This window comes from Balaenoptera acutorostrata, chromosome 4, assembly GCF_949987535.1.
Source record: "Balaenoptera acutorostrata chromosome 4, mBalAcu1.1, whole genome shotgun sequence".
Taxonomy (NCBI): domain Eukaryota; kingdom Metazoa; phylum Chordata; class Mammalia; order Artiodactyla; family Balaenopteridae; genus Balaenoptera; species Balaenoptera acutorostrata.
This window is the reverse complement of record NC_080067.1, coordinates 128,309,661-128,325,142: the sequence shown is the minus strand read 5'-3', so window position 1 is coordinate 128,325,142 and position 15,482 is coordinate 128,309,661. Positions and strand designations below refer to the sequence as shown.

At 34.8% G+C, this 15,482-nt stretch overlaps 1 pseudogene; it reads right to left on the bottom strand.

Annotated features, from left to right (window-relative positions):
• Nucleotides 1–985: 985 nt before the first annotated feature.
• On the bottom strand, nt 986–2,562 carry LOC103002123 (ribosomal protein S6 kinase beta-1-like; annotated as a pseudogene).
• Between the last annotated feature and the right edge of the window lie 12,920 nt (nt 2,563–15,482).

The following is a 15,482-nucleotide window of genomic DNA, read 5'->3' as shown; positions in this document are numbered from 1 at the left end:
TTCCATTATTTATTTATTTATTCATTCATTCATTCATTCATTTATTCATTCCTGTATTTCTGTGTTTCTGTTACCTGGCAGGTCAGCTCCTTAACAAAACCAAATGAGTTAACAAATTTGCTTCTACAAATTAGATTTTAGTGTAAGAAAATTTCCAACTACACAATGTTTATATATGCATATATACATTAAATTGTATTAAATGGGAAATATTAAATACACAGGTTTTAAATTGTTTTTAAAGCTTAAATACCACGAATGTTTCTCATAGCATTAAATACTCTTAAAAACATTTTAAAAAACAAGCCCATAAATTTTCTTTTACTTTCTCTTTTTATATTATTAAATATGATTTTTATTTTTTATTTAAAATATTTACGCAGGAAGAAATTAGGGGTCTTTATCACCACCTAGAAGCTGAGAGGCTGTCTCCTGGGCTCAGTAAGTTCCCTGAATAAAACATAACTTGCAACTTTTAGGTTGTTTGCACATAAAACATCAATTGATAAGTTTCTTTGGTCTTTGATTCCATATTGCTGGAGAAAGTTTGACCAAGTTTCATGCTAATTTATCCTTAGCTGCAAGTATTACAGACAACTTCATACTTTGCCTAATGAAAGGATAACTCTTTTTCAATACAATCAGAACTCAACAGTGATTCAGAAGCAATACCTTACCCTTCATACCATCAGCTTCAAGCCATCAACATGAAAATCCTTGATAAGTTTGAGAAGATGTCGCTAGGAATCAATTAATCGATGTGCCTAGTGCCTAAGAGTTTCAAAATTCGACTTCACTTAAGTTCCTTTGCACCACTGATTGATTTTTGAAAATCCATGTTTATTTTTCCTCTGTCCAAAGTGTTTTATGGAATGACACCGACTCTTCAAGACTGTTATGTAGAGTCTTCTTTTTTCACCTTGAAGGATGCTCACCCATTCCCTCCCCACCTTTCTGCCTTAACTTCTTAAAAAGCATTGCTTTGTCACAGATTCATACGCAGGTGCTCTGGTTGTTTGGAGATCATGGGAAGAACTTGATTTTGTATGGCCAGGAGTTTGGAGGTCAGAATGGAAGTGGCGCTGAAGTTTCCCCAGTCATGGTCACATCCATCCGGTCTATTCCTGCCACTTGTTTCCACCACATATTGCACAGGTGTCTGAGGATTTGCCATGCTGGCTGAAGCAACTCTTCCCCGGAAATGTTCAGGAGAAAATTTGATCTGGCTGACAGGTGTTCATGGGCTGCCAATACATCTTCAAGTTGCGCAGAGTTTTGGTTCAAAGGAAAACTTTCCTTTCACGTTTTCAAGTACAGAAGGAGTCACATATGCAGAACCCAAAAGGACCTGGTTGGCAATTTTGCTGAGAGCTGAGTCATCTGAGCTGTCAACAGGTAGATAGGTGTCTGATGTGTAAACTTCAAATCAGACTCACATCCTCTTTAGGTTGCAAAAGAGGTTTAAAGAGGGGGCTCTCCCTTCCCAGTTAGCAGTTCTTCCAAGTTAATATATCTGAAGAATGGATGAGCTGGAACTTCTCCAGCGTCCCCAGGACCAGCTCCAAGATGAGAAGCAGCATTTCTTTTCAGCAGCTTTTTAAGCAGATCTCTGGCTTCTTGTGTGAGATAGGGAGGCAAATTGAGTTTACACTTGAGGATTTCATCAATTGTTTTCTTTCTCTTCTCCCCAGTGAAGAGGGTGCTCCAGTCAACATGTCCTACGTCAATGCTCCCCAGCTACACTAATCCCCAGCACTACTGTGGACACTTTTCATCAAGATTTCAGGGGCCATGTATTCTATTGTTTCACAAAATGTGTGTGTGACTGTTGCATCATGAATAGATTCTTTGAATAGCCCAAAATCTGTTAGTTTCCCTGAACTTGGTGATTAAGCATGACTTTTTCTGACATCAGGTATATGTAGATAATCCCCTTTTGATATAAATGTCCCAAAGCCATGGAGATTTCTGCCAGTAAAAGCAGGTTGTGTCTTCCATAAATATTTCCTCTTTTTCTAACTGCATAAGTAATTCTCCTCTGCTGAGATACTCAAGGATGAAGTAGAATTTTCCATCGGTCTGAAAAGCATAAATTAAATCCACAATGAAAAGATGCTTTACTTTCTCCAGAATAGTCCATCCTGCTTTTTATATGAGCTGTGTCTTTAGCACTTTTTACTAACATTGTCTTTTTAAACACCTTCATGGCAAATATTTTCTGAGTTTTTGCTCCTGTTACTTTTCTTACTTGTAAAATCTTTCCACAGACCCCTTTACCAAGTACCCAAAGTAGCTTGAAACATTCTAGCCTGACTTTTTCTGGCCCTCTGTTCACAGTAGTTTCTGAGATTCCAAGTTTCTCACAATGCTCCATGCCAAGGGCATAAGGCCCAACTCCCCCAGGGTCCATGCTTTCATTTAACTGACCGCTCTCCTCCAGCTCATCCTCAGAGCCTGTATCCTCTGGCTGGTCCAGACTATTTCAAACACTCCTGCCATGTCCTCAGCTTCCCTGTCTTAGAAGTCTGGTGCTGGATAAAAGCCATCTTGCCTCCTTTATTGCCTCAAGGGCCTGGACCCTCCATTGCTGCAGCCATCTCCAGCTGCTTGGGCTATCTATCTATCTATCTACCTATCTATCATCTATCTGTTGTCTAAGAGGAGGTTAAGTTAATGCAGACACTAGGCAGCAAAACAAGCTCAGTCCATGATCCCTATCTGAAATGACTACATGGCAACATACTTTCTGAATAGAAAACAACACAGAAATAGAAGTTTGCAGTGGAATATTTTGGCTCTCTAGGGGAGATAGGAGGAAGGTGGAAAGTAGGACATTCAGCAAGCAGTCCTACAATTTGAACACTCCATGCTACCTGAAGCTTACTTCCTCTGTCCCAGAAATCCATGCTTCTCTAGATACTGTCAAGAATTTATCAAACTGTTGTTCAAGTTAAAAAAAAAAAAAAAAGACTACAGATCAGACATTTTCAGAGCGCGAATTTTGTCATTTACCTAAAATCCCTAAAGTAAAGAATATGAGTGTGTTTAATCGCCAGCCAGAAGCAAAAAATAATCACTGCCAACTTTGAGAAATGTAAACTTTTTAAGCAAAATTCTCCTGTTTGGATACTTACTTCATATGAAAGTTTTAACTACTCTAAAAATTGTTTATGCAAATATCTTTAACATACATCTTTATAATTCCTCTATTTCTTTAAGTAAGATTATTTAAAGTAGAGAAGCAAGGTAACATGATATTTACGTGTGTGACCTGTTGAGACAGACACCATAGTTCTGAAATCTGGCCCCAAGACTTATCAGCTGTGTCCCTGAGTGTATTTCACCTCACAGCGCTGCAGTTTTCTCATCTGTAAAATAGATTAGAAATGATTCCTACTCCATAGGCTTGACGTAGGTTATTATATATAAAATATATATAGTACTTTCACCATAGTATTACTCAATATCTATGGGCTATAATACTAAGTAAAAAACACATTTTAATATTTTGATATATATTATCAAATCATCTTCTAGAAGTGAGGCATGTTTTCATATTTTGCTTCATCGACTGAGATGTGAAAGACCAATTTTCGAACGTTCTTAACATCTCTTATATACTCATTTTTATTCTTCTTTGACATATGGTATGAAATGTTATTGTGCTCAAATATGCAATTCTTGATTAGTAGTAACTTTCTTTTCATAATTTTTTCTTTATATTTTTTCTCTTTCTGCTTTTTATCCATTTAGGGGTCATTTATATGTGTTTTAAAAATTATTCTGCAAAAGCTTTTTAAATTAGTAGTCATATAAGCATTCATAAAGTAAATGACAAATATTTTAAAAGCATTTTCTTCCACAATTTTTTCTGATGCTTTATTTTGGTCATGTAGTTTATACTATATATTTTTTCTTTGTGATCTCTCTTTTCCTCTGTGATATCACTTTTATGCTTTGATATAATCTGATCTCAAAATCAAAAATATATACTCATGTCTAGTTTTTAGTTTCATTTTTTGCAATTAATTACTTTAAACTTCTGGTATTTATGCTGTAATATAACATGAGACTCGAGTATACCTTGATTGTTTTCTAAGTCGTTAACCTATTATCACAAGCCCTCTGACATTTTATGTAATCATTATCATTTGTTTCTATCTTATCTTGACTGTACCATTAAGTTGTCTATCAATTCAATCTGTCAGTTGTCGAGGCAAAATAGAATTTTCTTCATTTTTGAAGCTTTATATAATATAAATTGATAACTATAGGGGAATAATTTTTTCCTTTCCACTTGCTTTCATATTCCCTCCCTTGCAACAAGAGTGTGAAGATGTGTCCTAATCTTGTCCACTCTCTGATCTGAAGTAAAGTCTTCTGGAGGATTTCTGGAAAGGTATGCCTTCCTGATTAAAAAGAAAGAAAAAAAAAAGGTGATGAGCAGACAGAAAGCCACCTTTGTATATCCCAGATTGGACCTGGTCACATAAGTATGTGATGTTGGATCTATAGGACCACCTTCTTGTGAATAAGAGAACAGTATAAAGATGACCTAGAATCCAGGCATGGTTGAGAAGCTGAGTTATATAAACCTTGAACCACTTGCTTCAGACATCTTTTAATACTGAATAACTAAAATCAATAATAATATATCCTGCTCCTAAAACATTCTAGCTGATATATTTTCTCTAGCCATATCACTGAATCAACATGTCTTTATTAAATCAGTTGTCGATTTGATTTTCTTTCCCCAGTTCCTACCAAGTAAAAACCGAAGTCCTAAGGGTCAACACTCAAAATTCCTTAGAATCCCTTCCCTATTTTTCTTTCAGCCTCATCTCTGGCTATTTATCAGTGGAGCTACATTTTCAAATTCCCTTCCTTTCCCCAAGATTACAGCCTCATATGCTGTTGAATCAACCCTAGCTAGAACATCTTTCCTACTCATGCCTTTTTACTGGAATTCTTTCTTGTCTTCAAGAACAGTCATGAATTCCAACGGAGTTATGAACATGCTTTCTCTTATCACAACTGAAATATGAAGCCTCTTTACCCTGAACACCAACAACTGTTGGCTTATATCATTTGAATGGCAATTTTCCACATGAGAATTTAAACCACTTACAGACCCACAGCTTGTTGCATACACTAACACAAATTTAATATTCTATTGCCTGCAATTAACATGAATTTAATACTTCAGAAAATTTTTACCCAGGGAGACGAAGTTATAATAACTTCATTCATTGTTTTAGGAACTTATCAAATACCTGTTTATCTGAACAATAGAATAGTCTACTTACCCATAGCTCCTTCTCAGAATAATAATGCTCGATTTAGCTGAACAAACAAATCTTTACTCTTCAAGACTCACTTAAAACCCTTCTCTCACTGTGCCCACCAGTCCTAAACTATTACAGCACAAACTTTGCCCAGTCCCAAACAGGTCCCCTGCGATGGAAATTTGGGGAAATAGAATCAAAAACAAAGTCTCCCAACCCAGAAATTCTTTCCACAAAAGTAGTAGAGAAAGAGAAAACTTTCATTATTGAATAAACATTAATTAAACCAGAGTGTGACGTGCATTACAAGCAATCTGCTAAGATATTTCAAAAACAAAAATAAATCTCACTCTTTTACACAGTCATGCAGATACAACCCATTACATGTTTTCAAGGTAAGTGATAACTAGTCCTCAAGTCAGAGGACTTAACAGCACCATTTATCACACATAGTTCATCTTAACTTTGCCTTATTATGGGGGTGTCCTTCTGTGTGAGTTAATTGGCATTATCCAGAGGAAAAACAAACTTCTCGTATCTTTATGATAATAGGAAGTAGTTCTGCACCTTGGAGCAAAGTGCCCACAGAAATAGGCTCCTACCCTCCCACAGAGACTGGGAGTAAGGGGTGCTACCTCTCTTGATGATTACATTTCAAAGAAATAGTCTCTAAGTCCTTGAGAAAGACATTCCTAGGTCATAAACTAATAAAATACCAATCTAGTTTTCAAAGGATTTATATGCATTTCAAAGAGAGGAGAAAGTACTTAAAATTACAGATTTTCTAAAGTAAATGCTCAAAGAAAAAGGAGAAAACTGAGATCTCCAAATCTTTCTGAATATGTTGCCATTGATGTCTCCATTCTGAGACCCTACTCAGACTCAATACAGGGGCTCCCCCTACTGAAATAATAAACTTGGCTTTACTTTATCCACAAGTTAGCATGGTGATGGCATTTTCAGGGACTTGGCAAGTGACACCACATCTAATACTAATTTTTGAATCTTCTACGTATCTTCTACTAGACTATAAGCTCCTAGAAAGTAAAATATATTTCCTATGTAAGTTAATATTTTCTTTTTCTTTTCTCTGTGGCTAGTATAAGGCCCTATAGTCATTTGAATATTCAGTGAAAGAGCAGATTTTCTTTCATGGTCTCTACAATATCTTGCCCACGTTTTGTGATGTAAGTAGGACAAAATTAACTGGTTCTTCCCTGCAGACAATTTATATAATTCCCTCTTACTCTGAACACAATTTTATCACAAATACAAATGTAAGAGTAACATCTGTCCTCTAATGTAAACAGAAAAATGACTGAAACAATCAATTACAAAATGCCTACTATAAAAAATTAGCATGATTTTATCATATCGATGGTAAAATATATGCAAATAGCACTATTTAAACAGACAGAAATTACTAGGTTTCCTAATGGATTTTTACAATTACTTCTTATTCATTAATGTATCCCTTCTAGTTCTGATCCTCATGACTTTTCTCTGGTTCTCTGTTTTTTTAAAAGAATATGCTTTTTAAAAAGCACTTCAGAGATGCATAAATGAGATGCTTTCTGAAAATGACATCCCCAAAGAGATCTGCTTTGAGAGAAATTTTAAGCCCTTTCATTTCTAATTAACCCCCTACCCAGGGATTGTACAGTTTCTCAATCATCATAAAAGCCACAGATTTATTTCCTTTAAACATTCTATAGAGCAATGGCTCCTGCTGTGACTAGACAAAGGCAAAATGCCAATACAATGTTAGCCATGACCTTTTTTTCTCTACCAGAGTCATTAGGCAGTAGCTACTTCAGGATCACAGATGAAACAGCAACACTCAAAATGGTAATAAAAAAGTTCTGTTCTAATTAGGGAGAAAAAAACTGATACTGCAATTTCTTACTTGATACTTTCATTTAACTTACAGGAAGGCTGCTGAAAATGCTGAAAAACATACTGGGGAGTTTATTTGACCTATACATTGCAATTACCAAATATCTGCCTAGATAGGCAATTAAAGTGAACAAATAAAGAGCTTGCATTCAATGAAAATATCATCCTCAAGTGGAGTAAGACATTTACATAATTCTGAAAACACTTGGGAGAGCTAATCACATTTCTTTTTTACGTGTTTCTTTTCTTTTCTGAGTCATGTCAGTTTTTGTAATTCTGGAATTTAGCTTTCTTTTCCTTTCAACCATAGACACCTTTTCTCCAACTTAGATAACTACTATCAGAGGAATTAATTATGGATGCTATTCTTCCCAGATTTAAATAAATAAGAAGGAACGGGTAAACATAATATGCTATCCCATATTCTAGTTTTAAAGATAAATGCATAAATTAAGATTTGAATATAAATATTTGAAAGGAACATATACTCTTTTTGAGCTAGTATGTAACAGGGGCATCTAAGCTTGTCTGAGACTTCAGAAAAAGTTTCATAGAAAAAATGATTTAAGTCTTGAGAAATGAAGATTCAGGTGACATTTCTGGGCAAAGAGGGGTGGAGGAATAGTGTTCCAGCACTTGGGAGCTCTGTGATGTGTGAAAAGTTCAAGGAACCAAAATAAGATGAGGGACTGGATGTAGATTTGTGGTGTGGATTTCATCTGGAGAGTGATCCAAGTAAACCTTTAAAAGAACTTTGAGGTTATATGGAGCCTATAATATATCCTACAACCAAGGAAAAACTTAAAAGGGTCTAAAAATAGCACTTGAAAAGTACTGAAGTATCTGCCGTATGTTTTAATGAGGTTATAACTTAAAAATTTACAAGCATCCAGACACTAAATAGAAATAATAATACTTGGAGTTCCATATACTTCCTTCCAGGCCAAAGGGAAGAGGAGCGAACAGGTGTTAGGGAGATGCAGAGAGGAATTATCTTAGTCACATGGCTAATTTTCCAGAAACATATCTGTTTTGAGCCAGGGGCAGGCATCTGTAGGAGGTCTTTTGAAAACTTTAATGTCATTTTGTCTGTTGGGCTATTATGGAATGCAAATCTTAAATTATAGTACTAAGTCAATTAACTCAATTAGGTTATATTTTCAACTTTCAATGTCTAGATAAACATTCTAAAAATTACTTTTAATGAATAATTATGTAAATATGATATTTAATGTTCAAGTAGTAAGATTGGTTTTCAAATGTGGCTTGCTAATAAGCCGATCTCATTTACAGTGTACAGAGAAATAAAATATGAATGGCTTATTTTTTTGTAAAGTAACATCTTAAAGGAACTGATGCCACTCGGGACTAAAATATAAAATAACTAAACCGAATCAATAGATCACTGGATTACTGAATTGAACCACATTGTCAAATCCTTTAGTATCTGCTAATGTTAAAACTCTTCTTTATGGCAATAAATAAAACTCCACTTTTTTGGAAGATGAGTTCAATCACCTAGTAACACAGGGAGGTCATAGGTTAAATAAAAACAGACACATATTTCACTATTGCAGACCACCTACCATCCATCAAAGATTTTTAAAAAATGAATTAAACTGAAAATCATCATTTTTCAGAAAGGGAACAAGAAAAATTGCTACAAGACTTACCTGTCATTTTGAAATAAACTCATGTCTCCTAAACGTTGCCTCTGATGACATTAAGATTGAAGGAAATGTCGCTGAAGGCTCTACGCTCTGAACCACAGGGCATTAGATCACATAGTTCAAAGATAACCTTTCTCAGTAGCTGACAGTGTTATTCTCTTACTGAGTAAGATACTATTACTACTATTGTTATACATATATAACATGTTTTTTGCAGTAAAAATCCAGTTAAACAATAGAGATAACTGAAATGATGCTTTGTGCCATCTTATTACTTTTTTCTACATTCAGATTAGTATTGTGACCAATTCCTAAGGATTTGAATTCAGAGTCAATGAAAGCTTAAAAGATTTTACATTAACAAATTAAGATTTAAATGTGTTCCAACAAATCATAATATGAAATGGAGAACCTGGAAAATATACTTGCTTTTATAGATCCTATCTTGTGCAATTAGGAGCACTCTGAGAGGAAAACTTTCTAAACATATACACAAGCCATAAGACAACAGAAGCTAGAAACATGTGACCATAACATAGGCTGTCTGTGTTAATCCACTATGCCATTCATAAAGCCCCAGAGATTGTGAATCTTAACAGTTTGCTCAGAGTTTTAGGCCATTTTTTACTATTCCTCATCATGCAGTTTTTATGTAATCAGAATTACCTCTTTACTCTTTCTCAAACAAGCCAACTTTATTCTTGCTTCCCCACCTTTGCACTTACCTTTGCTTCAAAAATATTTTGCTTCATCCTTTTGTTATCCAGATGCCAAATCTCCGCAATATGGCAAAATCCCACCTGTATATATAAAGTTTTTCCCTGATTATTTTTCTTTATTGCAATAGGAAACATTCATTTTTACTACAGTAAAATCGACTCTATAGGTTGGCAGAATGTAGGTTATAGGTCAGCTTTGGGTTAATTGAGCTCTGCTGAGTTTGGCTGGACTTGACTGGACTCAGATTAGCTCCATGCATCATCTAGTTCCAGAACACACTGTGAAGGATTAACCAACATCTGGGATACGTTGTTCTTAAGGAAGAGTTTGAAATAAATTACATAGATGTATCTAAAGATTCGGTATGAACTGTTGTCTTGTGTATCATGTCTACTCTCATTTCATTGTCTAAAACAAATCACTTACACATGCCTTACATTGGAGGAGGAAATTATATTCCACTTTCTGGGAGATAGGACTATATAATACTCTTAGATGGGAGAGAGCAGATATTCAAACAATAACATCAATTATTCCAATCTGAACTCTTGATGGCATATAATTGACTTTCCTCCTGCATGAAAAAATGCACTCAATACTTCCCTTAGGAATAAAGCAAATACATTTAATTAAGGCATAAAATGCAAAGTCTTACATCCCATGATCTCAATCAGGTCCAAATGTAGCTCCTTTTGATCTGGAAACAAATGAACAAATAATACAAGCATATTCCTCATCCACACCCAATATTTTATGGTGAAACAGGGATACTCTAACCAAATAAACATACTCATTCAGATAGAGAAAAAGAAGAGACCCTCAGAGTCACTGCTGCATGGCAATTAATCCCTGTGTCACAGTAGTAAAGGTCTGCCATCACAGAATTTAGGGAATATTCCCTGATTAATCCCCAATTTAACCCACTCTTGTGTTGGTTACTGATCACCAATCCTTGTTTCTTGTAACTTAGACTTTGCTCTCCTGGAGACTCTTCTTTCTTCGTCACCCTCCTCAGTCACATCAGAAAGGCACATGGGAGAATCTGAGCAGCGCAGAAGCTGAGTAACTTCCTGTTTCTGCCGTTAGAAAATCGAGAGCCTAAGGCTTGTTTTGTATTTTAGTCTCAAACCAAGCTGGTGGCACTTTTGGAGATACAACTTTCAAAACCTTGTTGGCATTTAGCTCTTTGACTTCAGTCAGCCGCTTGTGCCAGCAGTCACACCCACACTTCTTTTTGAGATGTATCTCTTGTCTAGATGTCTTGATAACTATTTTGATCTCACCAGGCTTTTGGGGGACCACACATTTGGTCTCTTTTCTCTGCTCATAAGTCAGTGAGAGGTCTTAACAAAGAGTTTGATGATCACCTCTCCCTCTGTGCCTTGATTTGGTGTTTTCCTTAAGACTTTGTCTTCATTGGCTTTTGTGGCTCAGGGCGTTTCTCAAGTTTATATTTGACTACTGTAGTTGAGTGCATCTTTCAAACCTGCAAGTCCTGAATTTTGGGAATTCTTTGTTTCATCTCTGATTGCCAACAGCCTAATTTTTTCTTAAACTCATCTCTTTTCTGTGGTACCATGCAAAACACAGCTAATAGCCAGTGTAGTGGGCACAAATTCATTAAGTATACTACCTAATTTTAAAATAGGCAATCGTTTTACCAAACAATCTGGCAGAAATAACATTGGATTGTCATTTATCTAAATTTTATTAATGATGTCCACACTGCCTGACACTTGGCTCAAAGTCCGTAGCACCCTATTTTAGTTTTATATATGCTACAGCAGCACTCTGACGCTAGTATTAATTTCTTTATAAGTCCTGGAATAACAACAGTGTCAAAATATCAGTTCTTTACAACATTTATGTTTTGCTATGTTACAATAAGGACAAGTTGGCAGTTGCCCTGCTCTGCTCTCCTCCCCATGTTTCCTCAGTCTGGGACTGAATAAAGCAATCTCTGTCTGGGGCATGGTAATCTTTCCTGGAACAAATAGCACCGAAATAAAAGAGAGACTGAGCCAGACCATGCAATCATATTAAAGTTTTGGTTTTGACATAATAAATATCACATTTACTCACATTCCATTGGTCAAAGCGTACTTCATGGTCAAGTTCAAAATGAAGTAAGGACATAATTTCTATCAACGGAGCTCCTGAGTAACTCCTGATAATGAATGGGGATCTATAAAGCGGTTATGAGGGAAAATAAATAGTTGGACAACAATCTATTCTGTTACTGATCCCTTTAATTTTATTTCTTTATACTCTGAAATTTTATGTTCTTTTTTAATATAAACTTTTGTTTCAGGTTAGTAAATACTGACTTTCCAAACAGATTATAAACAATTTGATGCTAATTTTTTATCTTCCACAACTTTTAGTATATTTCTGAGGATATGATATTGATTATGAGGCCATATCAGCCCATCCATGTTTATGGATGAGTTTAATCCCCCTGCAGGATTTCTACTTATATGTGGGGTAGACAACTCTTTCTCAAATGTTTTGATTCTTACTGTATTAGAATCACTTGTATACTTATCAGTTCCATAGGGATAGAGGTGAAATAAAAGCTAATCCATCCTTTTCATAAGCCCTATATGTATATTTTAAAAAGAAAAATTACAACTAAAAGTAGTATATTTTTGTATTAAAGGATGTAAACTATATTCAGTAAATTGCTTGAAAAATGTAAATAGCAAGTAAAATATCTGTGACAATTCAGGGAAAGAAAACATAAAATATTTCCTGTATCCCCCCAAAAATTTACCCTTGATGTCAACTGTATGCATTTCTATTACAAGAGACCATTAGTTTGGAATTACAGAAAAGCCTTGAGCTGGAGAAAAGTCTATTAGAGAGACTATGAGTCCTAGAAGATTCTCTGAGCAGTTCTACTGCCCCTGGGAATCTTTTAGAACTCCTGAAGTTTCAGAGTTTGGGGAGTTTTGCAGATTTTTTCAATGACATATAGTATTCTAACTCCTATGTATGTGAATTTGTCACACATGATTTGTTATTGTTAGTGAACATTTCCTTATTGATTCAATAAATTATTATTTACATAACTTATGCAGGAAATATTTTGATCATATATGGATAAAAGGAGTACTTACCTTTCATGGTTTAATTATCTAGAAAAGGAGCTTTATAACACAAAATATAAATGTTAAGATAGTTTGTTAAATATGGAACTGAAGTATTACAAATAATATGTAGGACCCAGGAGATCTGTCCTAAAGTTACCTGCCTGAGGTCACAAGAGAAAATTTACTTGAGGAATTTATTTCTAAGGTGTATTTTGAAAGATGAGTAAAAGTTCTGTAGCAGAAACAGAATAGGTATCCCAAGGAAGAGGAAATTTTATAACATAAAGAAAAAGGAGTGTAAAATATCATAATAGATTCTGGGAACTATAAGCAATTTTAATTACTAGAAAATAAAGAATAAAGTGCGATATAAAATAAGTAAGTTTGGAAAGCAAGGAAAGATGTAGACTGTGATGGACTTGGAATGCCATGTTTTGGAACTAAAAATCAACCATGTGGGAAGCAGTGTTAAATACATATAGTCTTTATTCTTCAAAATGCAGATCTTTTTAGCGGTGATATGTGATGATATAGTTTTAGGCCTGGTCCTAATTATTGATAGATTTTTTTGTTGTTGTTAAGCCAATGAGAATAAAGATATATGTGTAATCTTTATTCAAGAATCTGAGTATGTAAAAATTTGAGGAATTTTAAGTCAGTAAAGTAAGTCTGACATATTTATATGATGAATGGTCAATCAGAGCCAAAGGACCCAAAATTTGACTACAGTTGTTTACAAAATTTTCCAAATAAATTCTTGAATTCATAAACTTGTCCCCCAAACCTTAAGGATACGCCATCAGTTATGAGACAAAATTTTAATCAGCTGTACTTGAATCTGATGCACACATATAGGAGAGAAACTTCATAACTCACACATATCCCAAGGAGCTTTTCTCATCTAAATCAGCCACTCACTTTGAAATTGTGACATTATTATCAACAAATTGCTCAGCAATGCTTGAAACCATGATTTTCCTGAGTTGAAGGCATTTTAGCCATGGAGAATTAGTACAGTCTGAACCTATCTACAGCATAATCAAGTCTAGGGTTAAAGACAGCTAATCTCTTAAACAAGCTCAGCGAAGTAGTTTTTCCTCTGCAGTTACAAGTTCATTGGGTTGATAGCTCTTGTCCCAGAAGAAAGAAATTGCAACCATGTCAACCACAGCTGAAGCGTGTAATTTATTAACTAACAAATTCATCTGAAATACCACCTCAGTAATATTTTCCACACCTATATTAAAATAAATAAAATTTCCATAATCATCTTTAAATTTTCCCTAAAATGATTTTTAAGAGCATGGATGTCAAAATATCTCTCGCTTTTTAAATTCCTTCCACACATTTAGTAGTGAACATGATTTACAAACACAGAACACAGACTTCCATAATATAGAATGTAGTGGAGGCTGGTACACAGACACTTTTGACTATATGAGCTGTTTATGAATGGAGGCCCCAAATTTTATATTATTTACTTGAAGGTGGTTAAGACCTACCTCACAAGAAAAACTAGTTCATCAGGCAAAACACACCTCTTAAAAACAGGAAACAAGTAGAACATAGGGATAACACAGATTAGATTTCTTTAAGGAATGTCTGTTAAATAACCTCACCTTGGCCTTGGAAGTACAAAAGAGGTTGCCCAGTGATCCCTTATTGCCAACCAAAACCTCACTGTGGGTTGATTTTTAGAGGTAAATAGAAAGTAACTTGAAAGTAAGTTATCTATAAAGCCAGGATGATTGTTATTCAGTGTTTTGTTCTTTTACTATTAGTTTTAGAAATACTTCCTTGAAGTTTATTTCTTCATATTGATAAAATATATCCCTTTTATATTATTTATAGAGGAAGTTTTAAACCTTTAATTTTAAGATAACCCACTACTTCTTTTGCAAGGCTACCACAAAATATTGGGTTTTTTTTAATGAGTTGCTTAATTCAAAACCTTTTATTTCTAAATTAGACATTTTTAAGTGGTCATATGAAATGTACAATAGATATGTTTATTGTATAAACCTCTGCTAATTCAAATTTAGAGAAAACATTCAGGTGATCTAATCGGTAGGGAGTTCATTACAAGTAAAGATGGGGGCAATGATGCTTTTAAATTACAGGAAACTAAGAAACACATATGTGATAAATTAAGTGATATAAAAATTTTATTTCCTCAAGTTACCATTTACTGGTTCAGAAACCAATTGTATCACTATCTTCTTTAATAGCTTTTCATCCTAATACCTTAGTTGAATAGATCTATTTTTTAAAGTAATTCCCTACTCAACAATTCAGCTAGATAAAACACAAAGGCAAAATCCTCATCACTATAACAAATCTTTAGCAATGGAATCATATGCAAAATTCCAGCAATGTCTGTAGTCCAACATCTAATCATGTACATACCCATTACTTATTTCCCAGAAGTGAGTGTCAAGTTAATGAAGACTTTTATTAAGTTCTTCATCCATACAGCAAATGAACTCTGGTCAGATTTTGGAGTAAACTGAAAGACTACCCTACATGGGACACTAAATGCATTCCAAGATTTTATTATCTGAATGTGTTGCTACTGTAGTGCAAATCTGTTAAACAATTATCAATACTATCCTACAACTCCATGCACTCTTTTGACTTAAACCCTCACGATGGTGAAAAATGGTACAGATTAGATGGAGCCAATGAGTTCTCTGTGCTCCGGGCAAGTCTCTTTCTTCTCTCTCTCCACAATGTCACCACTACAATAAGCCTTGGAGAGCATGGACACAAATTTCATTTTGCCCTTTGTCTTTGTGCACCAGTAATCATAAGATACCCAG